The sequence below is a fragment of the Elephas maximus genome, chromosome 10, assembly GCF_024166365.1.
Source record: "Elephas maximus indicus isolate mEleMax1 chromosome 10, mEleMax1 primary haplotype, whole genome shotgun sequence".
Classification (NCBI taxonomy): Eukaryota; Metazoa; Chordata; class Mammalia; order Proboscidea; family Elephantidae; genus Elephas; species Elephas maximus.
The window spans coordinates 62,380,222-62,398,347 of record NC_064828.1 but is presented as its reverse complement, the minus strand read 5'-3'; positions in this window follow the sequence as shown (position 1 = coordinate 62,398,347).

The following is an 18,126-nucleotide window of genomic DNA, read 5'->3' as shown; positions in this document are numbered from 1 at the left end:
CTTATCAAGAAATCCTGTAAGACATTAATGAGGTACAAGGCATTACGAGTTTGGAACTTCCCAGTAGAATCTAATAGCCCTTCCTTCCCGTCCCCCCTCCCCCTACCCAGCCCAGCCAAAAAAAAAGAAAACTATTCTCCCTTTGAAACCATGATGATCCCAGTAGAACAGACTGGTGGAAGCTGCAGAGGGCAGGAGCAGAACATAGCAGAGAAGTTCTGGAGAACCCTCAAATACTGTAAGGGACAGTAAGTAAATATGGCCTGCTGCTGTTAAAGTCTCTCCACATTTAACCCAAAGTTGAGTATACATAGGTCCTGTGTGTAAAGCGTGTAGAACAACATCTGACGTAAAAGCTCTTCAATAGATTTTAATTCTCTTCCCTTCTCCCATTGTCAAGTCCACCTCCATGACTCCTCTGAAACATTTGGCACATTTATTCACTCTTTCAATTAGTCAACAAACAGACACTGAGCTAGGTGTCTGGGATACACATATGTACTCTGTTAGGTGTTAAACCAGTTGTTGTCGAGTTGATTCCAACTCGTGGTGACCCCATGTATTACAGATTAGAACTATGCTCCATAGGTTTTGAAGGCTGTGACCTTTTGGAAGCAGATCACCAGGCCTTTCTTTTGAGGCACCCCTGGGTGAGTTTGAATTGAAAAACTTCCAGTTAGTAGTTGAGGACTTAACTGTTTGTGCCACCCAGGGACACCTCTGTTAGATATTGGAGCAAATAAATAATAAAATGCAATTCATACCCTTCAGCTGCTCATCATAATAAGATAGACATACGCAAAAATAATTGCAACTCTGGGAGAAGTGCAATATAAAGGTATAAATTAGCAACAGCTAGAGTGCAAAGGGAGGGTATCACCAACTCTGCTTGGGTTGATCAGGGATGATTTCACAAGGGACCATTGAGTTGGTTTTTTAAAAGATGAAATCTATTGGACAGCCTGTCCAGTGTTCTAGACAAACATTTGAAGAGCATCAAACATGTTTTTGGTGTGGTTGGAGCATAGGGTGTGGGTAAGAAAGGACAGGATTGGTAGGCAGCAGGGCAGGGGCAGGACATGGAGAGCCTTGCATATCACATTCAGGAGTGTGAATTGGATTCTGTAGGCTCAATGACAGGATATTGAAATACTTTAAGCAGGGAAAGTCACTTGGTCAAATCATCTTAGAAAGATGATTCTGACAGCAGTCTGAAGAATGGGCTGAAGGGGGCAAAAGAGGAGGCAAGGAGATCAGAAAGGAAGCATTAACAATAGCACAGGCAAGAGATATTAGGGATCTGAACTCAGGCGGTAGTGGTGGGGATGGAGAGGAGGGGGTGGATTTGAGAGCCACTGTGGAACTAGAGGAAACCCTGGTGGCATAGTGGTTGAGAACTAGGGCTGTTAACCAAAAGGTTGGCAGTTCGAATCCACCAGGCGCTCCTCGGATACTCTATGGGGCAGTTCTACTCTGTCCTATAGGGTTGTTATGAGTCGGAATCGACTCAGTGGCAATGGATTTGGTTGATTTAAGTGGAGCTAGACTGGACAAGATAGACTAAGTTGTGTGGGTGTCCATGGGGCATCCCGGTGGAGATGAGGCCTCCGCAGCCCATGTGGCACCCTTGTGCACATCAGAAAGGATCCTTTTCCTTTGAAAAATTTCTGTTGAGAGACTTTACTGCCATCTGCCAGAAAATCACCATGTGTAAAATTGTACAACTTTGGAATCAAGAGTTTTAATTTTTTGTCTTCAAAATAATAATGGTATCTACAATGTGAATGGCGCCACTTTGATGACGTCCTTTTCAGTACACAGCCTGAACAACCACACACTGCAGCCCTAGATGAGTATGCATAACAGACAGCTAAATATGTGGCCTTGGGCTGCAAAAGAAAGGGTGAATAGTGAAAGATATGGTCTTACAGATGTATAGACTGAGGAAACGGCTAAGGTAGGACCCTGGGAAATACCAAAATTCAATGAATAATTGGGAAAGAAGCAAATCAGTAAAGGTGAAATCTTTTTTTTTTTTTTTATTGTGCTTTAAGTCAAAGTTTACACATCAAGGCAGTCTCTCATACAAAACCTTATATACACCTTGCTATATACTCCTAGCTGCTCTCCCCCTAATGAGACAGCACATTCCTTCTCTCCACCCTGTGTTTCCGTGTCCATTCAGCCAGCTTCTGTCCCCCTCAGCCTTCACATCTCCTCTCCAGACAGGAGCTGCCCAGATAGTCTCATGTGTCTACTTGATCCAAGAAGCCCACTCCTCACCAGTGTCATTTTCTGTCTTGCAGTCCAGTTGAATCCTTGTCTGGAGAGTTGGCTTTGAGAATGGTCCCTGTCTTGCGCTAACAGAAGGTCTGGGGACCATGACCTCCGGGATCCCTCTGGTCTCAGTCAGACCATTAAGTCTGGTCTTTTTATTAGAATTTGGGGTCTGCATCCCATTGCTCTCTTGCTCCTTCAGGGATTCTCTGTTGTGCTCCCTGTCGTGGCAGTCATCAGTTGTAGCTGGGCACCATCTAGTTCTTCTGGTCTCAGGCTGATGTAGTCTTTGATTTCTGTGGCCCATTCTGACTCTTGGGCTCATACTTACCTTGTGGCTCTGCTGTTCTTCATTCTTCTTTGATCCAGGTGGGTTGAGACCAATTGTTGCATCTTAGATGGCCGCTTGCTAGCATTTAAGACCCCAGATGCCACTCTCCAAAATGGGATACAGAATGTTTTCCTAATAGTTTTTATTATGCCAATTGACCTAGATGTCCCCTGAAACCATGGTCCCCAAACCCCCACTCCTGCTACTCTGGCCTTCAAAGCATTTGGTTTATTCAGGAAACTTCTTTGCTTTTGGTATAGTCCAGTTGTCCTGACCTCTCCTATATTGCGTGTTGTCCATCCCTTCACCTAAATTAGTTCTTGTCTACTATCTAATCAGTGAATCCCCCTCTCCTTCCCCACTCTCATAACCATCAAAGAATATTTTCTTCTCTGTTTAGACTATTTCTTGAGTTCTTATAATAGTGGTCTCATACAATATTTGTCCTTTTGCATCTGACTAACTCAGCATAAAGCCTTCCAGGTTCCTCCATGTTATGAAAAGTTTCACAGATTTATCATTGTTCTTTATTGGTGCGTAGTATTCCACTGTGTGAAAATACCATAATTCATTTATCCATTCATCTGCTGATGGGCACCTTGGTGGCTTCCATCTTTTTGCTGTTGTAAGTAGTGCTGCAATGAACATGGGTGTGCATATATCTGTTTGTGTGATGGCTCTTACTTCTCTAGGATGTATTCCAAGGAGTGGGATTGCTGGAGTGTATGGTAGTTCTATTTCTAGCTTTTTAAGGAAGTGTCAAATTGATTTCCGAAGTGGTTGTACCATTTTACATTCCCACCAGCAGTGTATAAATGTTCCAGTCTCTCCACAACCTAAAGGTGAAAACTTGAAAGTGTCTTCTCCTTTGGCTTCAGGGACAAGTGGTTATCAACATAAGTGTGTTTGATGGTCATACAATACTCATTTGTGTACTTTATACACTAAGACCTCCAATCTCTTCTTTTTTTTTCTTTATACATTAAGACCTCCAATCTGCCTTTCATGTGCCAAATTCAGATTTTGTACATCTACCCCCAAATCAGCATTGTGGGTTATTGTATAATGGTGCTGCCTGCTAGTCAGAAGTTCAGTTTTCTGCACCCGTGCCATCTTTGCAGAGCAATGCTTGAACAATGATTTTAATACTCTGTCCTTATTCTAGAAAAATGAAAGAAAAACAAACAAAAAGGATATGTTGTTACTAATGATAAGAAGCTTAGGTCTCAAATTAATACCATTTTGATCAGGGTGGAATTCACTGGTGTTCTGAGATTAATTCTTTAGCTTCAAAGAAAATAGACATTTTTGTCTTTTCTAGGGTAGCTACTGCTAAGGAGAAAGTAAACTTTGAGCTGCCCAATAATAAAAATCAATATAGAGGAAAGCAGAGACTAATGTCAAAGAGGGGTGTTGGGATGCTGGTCTGATAATTCAGTCTGAGCCTCTGAAGCCAGCTGTGGCTAAAGGCCACTGCCCAAGACTCTCCAGTTACATAACCTCGTTAGCTGTGGTAAGCTGGTTTAGGGTGGGTTTCTCCCACTTGCAATGGATCGAGCCCTAACTGGTATATTCTCCGCTTTCTACCTGTCAAACTCTGCTCTTATTTAAAGGGCTTTCCGAAACACTATTTCTAGGAAGCTGCTTGCTGAAAGTGAAGAGGACCTGAAGCACTTACTGATGAAATTCAAAGACTACAGTCTTCAGTATGGATTACATCTCAACATAAAACAAAAATCCTTACAACTGGACCAATAAGTAACATCATGATAAACGGGAAAAAGATTGAAGTTGTCAAGGATTTCATTTTACTTGGACCCACAATCAATGCCCATGGAAGCAGCAGTCTAGAAATCAAACAACATACTGCATTGGGCATATCTGCTGCAAAAGACCTCTTTAAAGTGTTAAAAAGCAAAGATGTCACTTTGAGGACTAAGGTGCACCTGACCCAAGCCATGGTATTTTCAATTGCCTCACATGCATGTGAAAGTTGGACAATGAACAAGGAAGACTAAAGAGGAATTGATGCATTTAATTACAGTGTTGGCAAAGAATATTGAATATACCATGGACTTGCAGAAGAATGAACAAATCTGTCTTGGAAGAAGTACAGGCAGAATGCTCCTTAGAAGCAAGGATAGCAAGACTTCATCTCAAATGGTTTGAACGTGTTATCAGGAGGGACAAGTCCCTGGAGAAGGACGTCATGCTTGGTAGAGGCTCAGCGAAAAAAGAGGAAGACTCAATGAGATGGATGGATGTAGTGGCTGCAACAATGGGCTCAAACATAGCAACTATTATGAGGATGGGGCAGGACCAGGCAGTGTTTCATTCTGTTGTACATAGGGTCATTATGAGTCAGAAGCGACTTGATGGCACCTAGCAATCTTAGTGAAGTGTGCATTTTGTCCATAATGAAAGCCAAACCATTTTAGCAGTTGATTTAGAAGTTCCCTAGAACTGTGTGTTGGTTGCTGATCATGCTGTGGAAATCTTAACCTATAAATTACAAAAGTAAACATTGTAAAACTAATCAGAAGCTGATTGAAACTCATTAACAAAATAAATTTACTTCCTTTACACCCAGTGGAGCCCCGGTGGCATAGTGGTTAAGAGCTAGGCTGCTGACCAAAAGGTGGGCAGTTTGAATCCACCAGCTGCTCCTTGGAAGTATGGGGCAGTTCTGCTCTGTCCTATAAGGTTGCTAAGAGTCAGAATTGACTCCGTGGCGATGGGTCTCGTTGGTTTTACACCAAATGCTCAAGCCTCCACCTTCTCCATTCCCACCGTGGGATCATTAGAATAACTCAAGGGTTAAGAGAACGAACTGCTTAGAGGAGTGGGTGGATTCTGGGACTAAACTAACTCAGTGGTTAAGGGAGTGTGGTTTCCTGGAGATTGGAGGGGGAGTTAAATAGCATTTATCAGGAAAAGCACTTGAGCAATGAGATCTGAGATCAGGAAGAGTAAGATTAGGAGCTGAAGATATCATCAAAGAAAGGTTAAACTTCCTTGCTGCTTTTCTCTTGGGTTACACGAAAAGTCACACTGAGTGTGGAGTTTAATTTATTTTCCCCTCATCTATTGAAATTCCCTTTAGTTACCCAGCTTTCAAGAAAGTCGGACACCTGGATCCGGCCTGTGTGTGGTGGCAGGAAGTGTAGGATGAAGCCAGTGTAGGAAACATACTGTTCCCCATTCCCCTTGGCAGGTGCCCACCGAAGGGAGCAGCATCCTCTGGATGGGGACGGGTCTGGAAGCCCCAGGACAGGGCAGAGTGGGAAGGGGCAGGGAGGGTGCCCATCATTGGGTGGGCCACTCAGGAGAGACATAAGAAAAAACCTTCCCTTTCCCAGCAAATACCAAGAGGGTGAGCTGGAATAGGGGCATTCTGGAAATGCAGATATTATAAGACAATTTTAATTTCAAAATAATAATTAGCAAGTGTAATTAATGTCGCTGAATTGTACAAGTAAAAATGGTTGAAATGGCAATTGTTTTGTTATATATATTCTACCACAATAAAATAAAATACAGCAAGCAAACAAAAATAACGATAGTTACAATGTGAATGGTGTCCCCTTCAATGGTGCCCTTTGCAATACATAGGCCTGAACATTTTACTGGGCTTTAGATGTGATAGTCCAGGGCAGATTGATTAGTCAAGGTACCATATTTTATGCAAATAACGCACACATTCTACATTTGTTTGCCAACCGAGCCTTCCCTCCAAGAGCTATTTTCATAAGCATTGCTATGTCATTTTTTTATAACATGTTGCTGTCGGGGGGGGGAGGCGGGAAGCACAGGGAGCTAACAAAAATAACTGACGGGGGGGAGGGAGTGGTTGGTAAGTAAATGTAGAAGACGTGTGTTATTCGTGTAAAAATATAGTGTTTGAAAAGATTGAAGTGAGCCTAATTTTTTATATCACCAGATTTGAAACTTGAAATACAATTTATATTCCCATCATGTTATTCCAGATAAATTGGTAAGATAGTTTTAAAAAATAATTGTGAATTATTGTAGGGGAGACCAGGAGGTCCTTATGCTGTGGCTATAAAAACTGAGAAATGAAATTCTAAAACAAAATCATGAATTTTAAAACTTTCCAGAATGATCCCTGACTCTCACAGAGGCTGATTTATGAAAGGCATAAGACATAGAGGTCTAGGTTGGTTTTAAAGGTAGGTTTTTTTTTTTTTTATGATTGACAGGTTATTGGCTGCAGTTGTAGAAGAATTAAATTACTAACCAATAGGAAACCAGATTAAATGTTGGGATTGTATTATAAATGGGCTTGGGACTGTCAAAACTGATAGAAGTGCTGCCCCTTCTTTTGCTTAATGGGATCAGGGCTAACATAGGACCCAAGCTAATATTGCCACTTAACAATTCAGTGCTTTGCATTTGGATAAAGATCTCTGCCTGGACCAGTGAAATAGGAGCAGAGAGTAGGTTGGGATGGGGTGGGGGTGGGGGGCGCGTGGTGAAAGGAAGGGTAAAGGCTGTGAGTTTATAATTAATTGATAAAAGGCTGGAGGAATCTATGGCTTTATTTTTCTTACCAGTGTCTCTAGAACACCGGCATACCTTTCCAGATAGCCTTGAAAAACATGGCCTTTATTCTGCAGCAAAAAGAATGATGCTCTTTGCCATACCTCCACGAGATCCCTGCCGGGGAGAGTGGGATCCTATAGAGGAGGAGCCCAGGGCTTTGGCCCAGTCAGCCTCCCCCAGTTGGTGGAGGGTGAAATGGGTCCAGCTTGAGAATCTTCCCAGAAACACTTCTCCAACCACAGACAATTTTTGCAACTCTGACTTATCCATGAGTCTTGGGGGCATTTTCTACCATCTTTCCAAACAATCAATGCCAGGTGTTAAACATGATTAGGAGAGTAGCCACTCGGATGCCCTCAGGTCACCCTATCCCTCTCCTGATTAAGAATTTGCCTCAACGCCATTTGGCAGAAACTTCCTGGACTAGATAGAATCCAGGAACTGACAGTATCATCTGACCAACTGTGAGGCCTCGGGCGGGTCCCTTGGTATGAGTTTGTTTCTTTATCTGTAAGATGGGGATGATGATGGCAGTGGTGACATTTGTTCTGTCTACCCACAGAGTTCTTAAGATGCTCAAACAGGAAAATGGATGTGTGACAGCCTGATGTCAACTCTAAAGGTGGATGAAAATATCAGTTACATACTAATCATACTTTGGACATGTTGTCAGGGGGGATCAGTCCCTGGAGAAGGACATCATGCTTGGCAGAGTACAGGGTCAGTGGAAAAAGAGGAAGACCCTCAACAAGGTGGATTGACACAGTGGCTGCAACAATGAGCTCAAGCATAACAACGATTGTAAGGATGGCGCAGGACCGGGCAGTGTTTCGTTCTGTTGTGCGCAGCGTCGCTATGAGTCAGAACCTACTCGACGGCACCTAACAACAACAACAATCAGAGGCATGGGGGGGTGGGGGGTGGGGGGGTGGGGGGTGGGGGGGTGGGGAGGAGACCAGAGGGGGGCACTTGCCCCCAGTGCAAGTCCAAGCAGGTGCCAGACAAGGTGTGGAATGACATTCAAAGGCACCATGAATATGAAAGGTCCCTGACGGAGGCAGCCAGGGGGGAAGGCGTTTCTGTGTAGCTGCTATCCACGTCCATTCATCCTGAAATTGGGGGCATGTACAATTTAGAGATTGCCTCCAGGTGTTCGGATTTGGGGGGGCACAATTTAGAGATTGCCCCTGGGTGCTGTTACCCTTCCTATGGCTCTGGTTACTGTGGTTGGCCGCACAGTTGACAAAAGTCTTGATTCCTTGTTTCTGTTTCTCAGTTGAGCATTCTCCGTTTGAGAATAAATTCAGTTCTCCAGGAGTGCTAGCTCCCTCGTTCACAGCAGCTGTCTATGTATGATCTACTTCATCCCTAGAACAAGCAAGGGTTCTAAGCAGAAGGTTCATAAAAGAGAATGGGATAGATTATGGATCGGTTCCCTCAGTCTCTCAGGCTTTCTTCCCTGAATTGATCTTGGATCAAATTTTGCAGTCTTTCCCCCTCACTCTTCATACAATATGCCTAGAGACAGAAAGTCACCATCTCCCCTCGTTTCTGTTCAATGGGCTAGGCTGAGTGGCTAAGAACAGTGTAGAGGAGCTCCTAAGAGGAGTGAGTGCTACAGAATAGAGCCTGGGCCATGCCAAGCATTTTACAAATACTTATTATTATGATTATTACTGGAGGAGTGGCTGGTTTTGTAAATGACTCCTCCAAACTATCAAATGAAAGGGCTCCTCAGCCCAATCCTGTGTCTGATATCATTGTTCCTGAGAGAACTCAGCGTTGGCACTTGTCAGAGGGCAGGCTGTAAATGCTGCTTTGGTTTGTGGGAGCTCCAGGGCCTGTAGAAGCCAGCTCATGGGCATCCTCCTGTAGACACATGTGAGTGTTGGACAGGGGACATCCAGGGGCACCAAGGCCCCACAGGGTCTGGCCGAGGAGACCAGGGCTCTCCCCAGGGCTGAGACTCAGGGGAAGGCTCAGCTGCAGGAACCCAGTGGCATTTCCTCTCAGCTGCCAACATTACTCAGAAGGAGGAAGTTCTGGGACTGCCTGGAGGGGCGGGGCCTGGAAGGTTTCAGACAACTATGAGCCAGGCAACCAAGTCGAGAGTGAGAAAATCACCTTGAGATTGCTGCCAACACTCGATGTCTTCGAAGCACCCAAAACTCAGTTTATAGCTGAAGAAACTGAGGGCGAACAGTGAGGGAAAGCCAGGACCAGGTTCCAGCTTTAATCATTCAAAACACTCTGAGAAGGGTGAAGTCCCAAGTACTCTATACCGATTCACACTGTCCACCTACACCCTCTTCCCTCCAGGGACATGCCCCTCTTCCAAAGATGCCATCCCTGTTGAACAAAATATTGTATGTATTCATTTTGTATAAATCACCAGTGTGACCAGAGGCAGAATAACCAGTAAGCAAGGTAGCATGGGCTTACTTGTGCTTACTTACTAATCAGATGTGGTAAACCCATGTGAAATTGTGCACTACAGATTAGTAAATAAACAAGCCTGTGCATACCTTACTTATTGAGTAATCTGTCTCTGAGTGTGGCACAGTAGTTGGGGTTCCCCTTTGGTCCTTGCACCTTGCTATGATTTTATTGATTTCCACTCACAGAAGCACTGGAAGGAAACAGCAAGGTGTTAATCAAGTCCCAGGGGGCTCTCCAGGTGCTTCCATTTTAAAGATTCTGTTCTGTTTTTCACAATGGGGCATTTGTGATATTTTTTTCATGTTTCTATCTTATCTCTCTAATTAGACACCCCCTCCGTGAAGACAAGAACAATGTCTTCTTTGCACTCTACTTGAAAAATATTTAATCATTTAATTGAATCATTCATCCAACATTCTTTGCTTGAGCACCTGTGATCTGTGAGCTAGGTCCTGTAAAGAATACAACAATGAGTAGGGGTGAATGAAAAATGAGGCAATAAAGACAGTGGAGAAAGTAGGTGTAGTAGTTTATTTCATAACTTCATGGAGATGAGGAGAGAGAGTTGAGAGAAAGTTTGTAGATAAAGATGGGAGAGAAAGCGGGAGATGAAGATGGTTGAAGATAAAGGTGGGAGGCAATCAGGGTGTAAACAATTGATGAAGTGAAGCATGAAGGCAGGGAGGAATGAGACCCAGAGCACTGGCAGGTGAATTGACTATAGAAAGAAGAGGGTCACCTCTTCAATTGGATTAATGGGAGGGAGGGAGGAGGGAAGAAGAAGGAAGGAAAGAGATGTATCTAAATTTGTACATGGAACTTGAGGGGCAAGGGGCACATACATGACTGATGTCCTTGGGTTTCCACTATTAAATATATGAACAAGGAGACTTGGCCCTCAACATTAAGAAGCTGATGCTGCCGCAGACCTGTTGCTGGAACAACTTGGAAGATACCTGGAACACTGAAATGGCCACGTGGCCTGATTGGGGAGGTCCAGGAATCGGGGAGAAAGAAAAGGAAAGTTAGAAAACAATCATTAGCTCTAACATTGTGTTTCCTTTCCATCCCCACTACCGGGATTCTGAGGCCCCCAGGGGAGCTCTCCCCTAAATTGATCTCCCTCGTCCCTCCTTTCATCAGAAGCCCCTTGCTGGGGTGTATACACCAGTTGCATCTGTTGTCTCTGTAGGTGCTCCCTGGCCTTGTGTACTGTCCTCTCTCAGGTAGCAGTGTGACATTCTAGGGAGTGGAGGGGGCGAGGACAGTTAGGGTTTTGTTCACACAAGCTTTCCAATAGCTCTAGGTCAATTTGCCCAATTGTTAATTCTCCAAGAGACAATTCAACAAAGTATCAATTCACCATATGACCAACTTGTCAAATTTATCAAAATAGCCAGTTTGCCAAAAACTTGTTTTAAACAGTACTCTCTGTATGACTATATTCATGCATATATTTTTCTCAGATACAGTCAAAACCGAAAAAAACCAAACCCATTGCCGTCGAGTTGATTCTGACCCATAGCGACCCTATAGGAGAGATTAGAACTGTTCCTAGGGTTTCCAAGGAGTGGCTGGTGGATTCAAACCACTGAGTTTTAGTTAGCAGCTGAGCGCTTAACCCTTGTGCCACCTGGGCTCTTTCTGGCACATATGAAGTTCTCAAATGTTAGCAACTATTATGATTAATTTAGGAAATACAGTAAGTAAAAATAATACCGGACGTTTTACTGCAGTGTTTATAAAGTACCTCAGTTTTCAGATGAGAAAACCAAAGGTGAGAGAATTTAAATGACTCAGTTGGGGTGCCCAGCCCTAAACAGTGGAAGGGGCCTCAATCCAGCCTCTTGGCTCCCACCAAGGCAGAGCTGCCTTGTCAATGTCCTTGAAATATTCTAGGCTCCTGTCTGAGCTTAATTAAAAATTACGTCTGCAGGTATGTGAGCCTACAGAGGAATAGTGAAACGGCTTGAAGACTCTTGTTCCACTGTTTAGGTTGCAAGTTTTAATGTTCTTGATTTTAATCTTTGCCCAGCTCCGTCAAGAATTTCCTGAGAGATCTTATGCAAGACAATAACCCTAACCCCTATACCCCAGTGTTCCAGAAAGATGAAATAGGGCTATGGAATGAGGTTAAGCCTTTGAGCTCATCTCCCTTATCCTTCCTCCTTCAGAACAAAAATGATATAACCAAGCAATTCACTTTGTATTCCATTGTATCAGTCTGGTAAGATTGTAGGTGAAATTTTTTTCTTTTGATATGGCTATAAATGTTATAATGACATATTAACTGCAAGCTTGAATGCAACTTAATAAACTGGGGAGGGGAGGAGGGATGTGTTTATTGTCTTCTCTTTAGTTATGGTACTTGTGTAAGATTTTGCTTAAGCACTGTTCATTTTTAAAAATCAATTTTATTGATGTAGAACTGCAGATTTTAAAGAAATGGTATAAAATTAAATGTTACATTCTGTGTAAGCTGAAATATCACCACCATGAGTTACAGGGAAAAAGGACATACCTTGGAATCGGTCTGTGGCACACCACCACTACTCGATGGCGGTGTTCCTAAAGTGCAGGGGCAAAAATCAGCCTCTTAAAGTGTTAAAACTATAAAACAGAAATCATGAGGCAACAGCTCAGTGGCAGTACTAAGAATATTATAATTATTATGTAAGCTTTCTAAGGTCAGTAAATAGAAATTCTCACCTAGTAACAGCTGGCCAGTTATCTGAAGTGTGCCAAAGAAAGGACTCTAATAAAAACAAAATAACTTATATAGCACTCTAAGGTTTTAAAAAGCCTTTCATTTACATTAATTTTATTCGATTTGATCCTTACAACCACCCATGCTGTAGGAAGGCTGGATGTCTTTCTTGCCATTGAGACTCAGAGAGGTCCAAGTAGATAGGGCTGGGAAGTAGCAGGGAACAGACCAGAATCAGATCATTGGCTTCAGTTCAGAGGTCTTTCCTCTGCGCCAGAATCAGTTCAGTGTCATTAGTTGCCCGGGATTCGCAGCCAGGGCACTGGAATATGTGTGGAAGGATGTGGAGGAAGCAATGGATAAAAGCAGATCGTGGCCATTCTTACTAATTGATCCACCTTGAAGACAAATGCAATCAATGTTCAAATAGAATTGTCTAATTTGAACTAGAGACTGATGGACATATAAGTGTGCAGACCTGCCCAGAACTGGTAAAGGCAGAAGAAAAAAAGAGAGGATATGAATACTGTAATACAATTTACAGATTACTGCCTTTCTTGCCAAAAAAAAAAAAGGTCTCAAACCTTGAGGAATGGAAGTGGAGGAGGGTGGGGGCAGGCTCTCCGCTGTGACAGGTTCAGGGAGGGAGTCGCACCGTCAGAGCTGTGAGAAATGAATCACGTCTTTTGTAGCAGGATTTTTTGAAGATTTTCTGGGAAATTTGTCATCAAGGATACAATGGAGGTAACTGTCCTTTTTTGGGAGTTTAGAGTAATGGGGATTAAACTGCAAATTAAAATGAAAATTAGAGGCATTTAATGTGGATTTTGTGGGCTTTTTTCACCTTCCCAGGAGGTGAGCACAGCCAGCCTACTTGAAAAAGAAAATGTCAGGCTTGGTAGCAAAAGTACAAAAGGGTGAATTTTTATTCCCACCTGTAAAATTGTGACTCTTCTCTCCAAAAAAATAGTAGTAAAGAGCTATATGGCACCTCTTAGGTTACAAGGTACTTCCATGTACATAATTATATTTAAAAGTGGTGCAAATGGCTTGCTAACTGAAAAATTGGTGGTTTGAATCCACCCAAAGGCACTGCAGAAGAAATGCCTGGTGATTACAGCCAAGAAAGTCTATGGAGCAGTTGTACCCTGTAACACATGGGGTTGCCATGTGTCAGAATTGCCTTAAAGGCAATGGATATATATATATATATTTTTTTTTTAATGTAGATTTATGGTCCCTATTTTCTAGATCTGTATGCTAAGCAAATAACCTGAGAAGCTGGACTATATGAAGGAGATCCTGGCATCAGGATTAGAGGAAGACTACTTAACAACCTGTGATATGCAGATGACACAACCTTGCTTGCTGAAAGTAAAGAGGACTTAAAGCACTTACTGATGGATATCAAAGACCATGGCCTTCAGTATGGATTACAGCTCAACATAAAACAAAAATCCTCACAACTGGACCAGTAAGCAACATCCAGATAAAGGGAGAAAAGATTGACATTGTCAAGGATTTAATTTTACTTGAATCCACAATCAGCACCTATAGAAGATGTGGTTAAGAAAATCAAATGACATAATGCAATGGGCAAATCTGCTGCAAAAGGCCTCTTTAAAATGTTAAAACGTAAAGATATCACTTTGAGAACTAAGTGACCCAAGCTGTGGTATTGTCAGTTGTCTCATATGCATGTGAAAACTGGACAATGAACAAGGAAGACTGAAGAAGAATTGATGCCTTTGAATTATGGTATTGGTAAAGAATATTGAATATTCCTAAAGAATGAACAGCCAGAAAGCTCCTTAGAAGCAAGGATGGTGAGACTTCGTCTCATGTACTTTGGACAGGTTATCAGGAGGGACCAGTCCCAGGAGAGGACATCATGCTTGGTAAAGTAGAAGGGGTCAGTGAAAAAGAGGAAGACCCTCACAAGATGGATTGACACAGTGGCTACAACAATGAGCTCAAACATAGCAACGATTGTGAAGTTAGTGCAGGACCGAGCAGAGTTTCCTTCTGTTGTATGTGGGATCTGTATGAATTGGAACCAACTCGACGGCACCAAACAACAACAATTTTCTAGATGAGATAGCTTAAGGCCACAGTTAAGAGCGCACATTGGTGTGCTTCCAGCTCAAAGCCCATGCCCTCTCCACTTCATCACATTGCTTTTCTAAACCAAGGGGGATCCACTTAGGCTCCAGATAAGGGCAGAATGTCTAATGAGATTTCGTGTTGGCTTCTTATTATGACGGTAACTAACCATTTCATTTTGCCTGGGACTGCAGAGTTTTCCAGGACATAGGAAAGTCCCAGGAAAATGAGGACAATTGGTCACCCTACTTACTGTGTTTCCTGAAGTCCTCATAGGAGATTCTCAAAGAGTTGCAATAAGTGCTAAAAAAATTTTAGAAGGGACATGGCTATATATGCATGGTGTTTGCATATAATTTCCCCGTAGCCAAACAATATTTGCAGGCAGTTTTCAATTTAATGTTTTGCTATTCTCCTAAGACTATCATTAAATTTTTTTTCTTCATTTCTTTTTACTTCCTCATTGTTATTGTCTCAAATCTCCAAGGAGGTAGATAGAGAGGAAGGATGGAAGCAGGAAAAAAGAAGTAAAGAAAGACATTGAATCCTATTTAAAAAATGTGGTCTTAGTTGCAGTGTGTTGAGGACTAATTTATGATAGTAATTCTCAAACTTGAATGTTGTGGTAGGCAGCTTCTATGATGGTCCCCAAATGACTCCTGTTTCCTGGGATCCACACTCTTGTATAATCTTATTCCTCTGAGTGCAGGCTGAATTTAGTGTCTTGGGGGCTCTTTCTGGCTTTCTCTCTCTTATATATGTATTTCTGGCAGAAGCAGTTACCATGTTGTGAGCAGCCCTATAGAGAATGTCTGGCTTAACAGCCAGCATAGACTTGGGGCTAGCCAACAGCCATGTGAATGATCTTGGAAATGGATTTTCTAGCACCAGTGGAGCCTTGAGATGTCTGCAGCCCCAGCCAAAACCTTGACTACAGCCTCATGAGAGACCTTGAGCCACAGCCACAAAGCTAAGTCAATTCTGAATTCCTGATACATATAAACTGTGGGATAATTAATGTTTGTTGTTTTCAGTCTCTATGTTTCAGGGTAATTTGTTCCAAAGCAATATATAACTAATACAAATATACATCAGAATCAACTAGATAACAACTTAATAAAATATATATTTCTAAGCCTCATCCCCAAAGATTTGTATTCAGCAGATGTGGCCTGGGGTCTTTGCCTTTTTACTAGGAATCCCAAGAGAACCAGAATTGAGCAAATTTCTGCTTGAGAGTACAGAGCTAGAATAAGCACTGCAGAGAAGGCCTGGGGGGTTGAGAGATAAGCAGGGAGTGGGGAGGAGAGTTGTCAGATAAAATATAGGACCCCCAGTTTAATTCAAATTTGAGATAATCTTTTAGTATAAGCATGCCTGGTACCATGTTTGGGACATACTCATACTGAAACATTATGTGTTCTTTATTTCTATCTGCTAAATACCACCCAGGAGGGAGGGCGCCAACTGGAGGGAAGATCCCATGGGTGGGGAAGGCAAACTGGAAACGAAGGCCTCACCGGAAGTGAGGACCTCATCAGAAGTGAAGGCCAATGGGAAGTGAAGTGGCTCCTTCCTTTAGAGGATTACAGGATTTTTCCCCTTAAGGGTGAGGAGGCCCAAGCTCTTCACTTCTGTGGGAAGGCAGCCTCCAGCGAGGCTTTGATGTCCTTATCCTCAAGAGACTGACAAGGGTGCTGCAGGCTGCCCTGGCCTGGTCCTGCCCCTCTCCTGACAGACTGAGCCATCCTCCGACACAACCCTGCCCAACCCAACCTTTTCTGCGAGGCCAGTGGTCCCTAAAGAAGGGTGTGAGGTCAGTGGCTGGGCCCCTCAGTGACTGATCATCAGGGAGAGGAGGCCATGTGCAGGCACCGTTTGTCCCATGCCTGGGGAGGCTGGTCCACCTTGGTGGACACGGCTGTCTGGTAGGTACCACCCACTACGCTGGGGAACTTACTCGCTCTTTCTGGTTCTTTTGGCACCAGCCTTTTCCAGGGCTGTGAATGAATGCCAGTTTTCTCCCACATCCCTCTAGGAACGCAGACGAACGCAGCTGCTCCTAATAAATATGTGCTTTTCTTTTTCTGAGTGTGTCTGTGTCTCTGATGAGTTCTATTTTACTGCAGCCCTCAGCCCTGTAAAGAAGAGGATGGTTCCAAAGACGTCCCTTTTTGACTGAGAGTTTAAGAACTCAGCCTTTCATGTCTTTGTATTGTCACATGTTCTTGTCACCGAGAACAGCCTGAATTTTGATGTGTTTGTCCTGAACTATGAGATATCTTCAAGGAGAGAAGGAATGAGTGAGAATACGAGTGTGTGTATGTGTGTGAGAGAGAGAGAGAGAGATTGGCTGGGTGGAATGAAATACTTAAGACAGGGATGGAAGATAAAGGCTCAGAAAATGTGCAGCTGTGGTAGAATCAGAGACTTAAATATGTGCTTTGAAACCAGACACTGAAAGTGAGGTCATATCACTCTGTGCTCTGGCTCAGCTTTGCCCAGTGTCTGACGCAAGCTGAAAACCCACAATAGGGGAACTCTGCCTAATCTCTCTCCTGAGAAGAACTGTGGAGGGGTCTGAGTTTCTGAGAAGAAGGAAAATTTGTAATCACATACAGCATACAGAATCTCTGCTTGCCCTGGAGCCCCGCTTGGGGGTGGAGGGGTGGGAAGCCTTCGATGTTGTTTCATAAAACCAGAATGGCTAAAGCAAAACATTCAAAAGTATAAATTCAAGGATGATGGTGCGATTTCATACCTTGTATGCCAGGAAGAATCCCACAAATGTACCTCAGAAATCTCACAGTTCTGGGATCCCTCACCCCAAACGTGGTCAACTTGGAAGACTTAAGGCTAGAATGAACCTAGATTTACAGAATCATATAAAGCTGGAAAAAACTGAAACCAAACCCATTGCCATCGAGTCGATTCCAACTCAAAGGACCCTATAGGACGGGGTAGAACTGCCCCATAGAGTTTCCAAGGAGCACCTGGTGGATTCAAACTGCCGACCTTTTCATTAGCACCTGTAGAACTTAACCACTACACCACCAGAGTCTCCTAAAGCTTGAAGGACCTTGGTAATCTAGTCCACCTTCCTCTTTTACAAAGAAGAAACTAGACTCACTCTTTGGTCCTCACCTCGGCCTCTCTGTGCATCTGAAAAATTAGTATCTACCTCAAAGGTTTGTTGCGAGGATTAAATGTGATGATGTGTATAAAGCACTTGGCACTTAGCACCTTAAAAAAAAAAACAAAAACCCGTTGCCATCAATTCCGACTCATAGCTACACTATAGGACAGGGTAGAACTGCCCCAAAGTCTTCCAAGGAGTGCCTGGTGGATTCAAACTGCTGATCTTTTGGTTAGCAGCTGAGCTCTTAACTACTGCGCTACCAGGGTTCCCAATAAATGAGAACTGTTATTATGAGTTCACCATTTGTGTGTGTTTAGGTGTGTGATGGCAGGGTTCAGGTGAGACAAAAGTGCTTCAGCATAGTTAAAAAAAAAAAAAAGGGCCAAGTTTCCTGAGACAGGGTTCATATTCACTTAGAGGCTTGTGGCTTAGGGCTGGAAAAAACCAAGTAACTCATTTCATTCTATCCCTTTGTTTTATAGATGCTGAAAGTAAAGACTGGACAAGTGAGGGCTTGCTTAGGATTCCACAGCTACTCTGTCTCTGGCATCCCATATCCTGCCTACG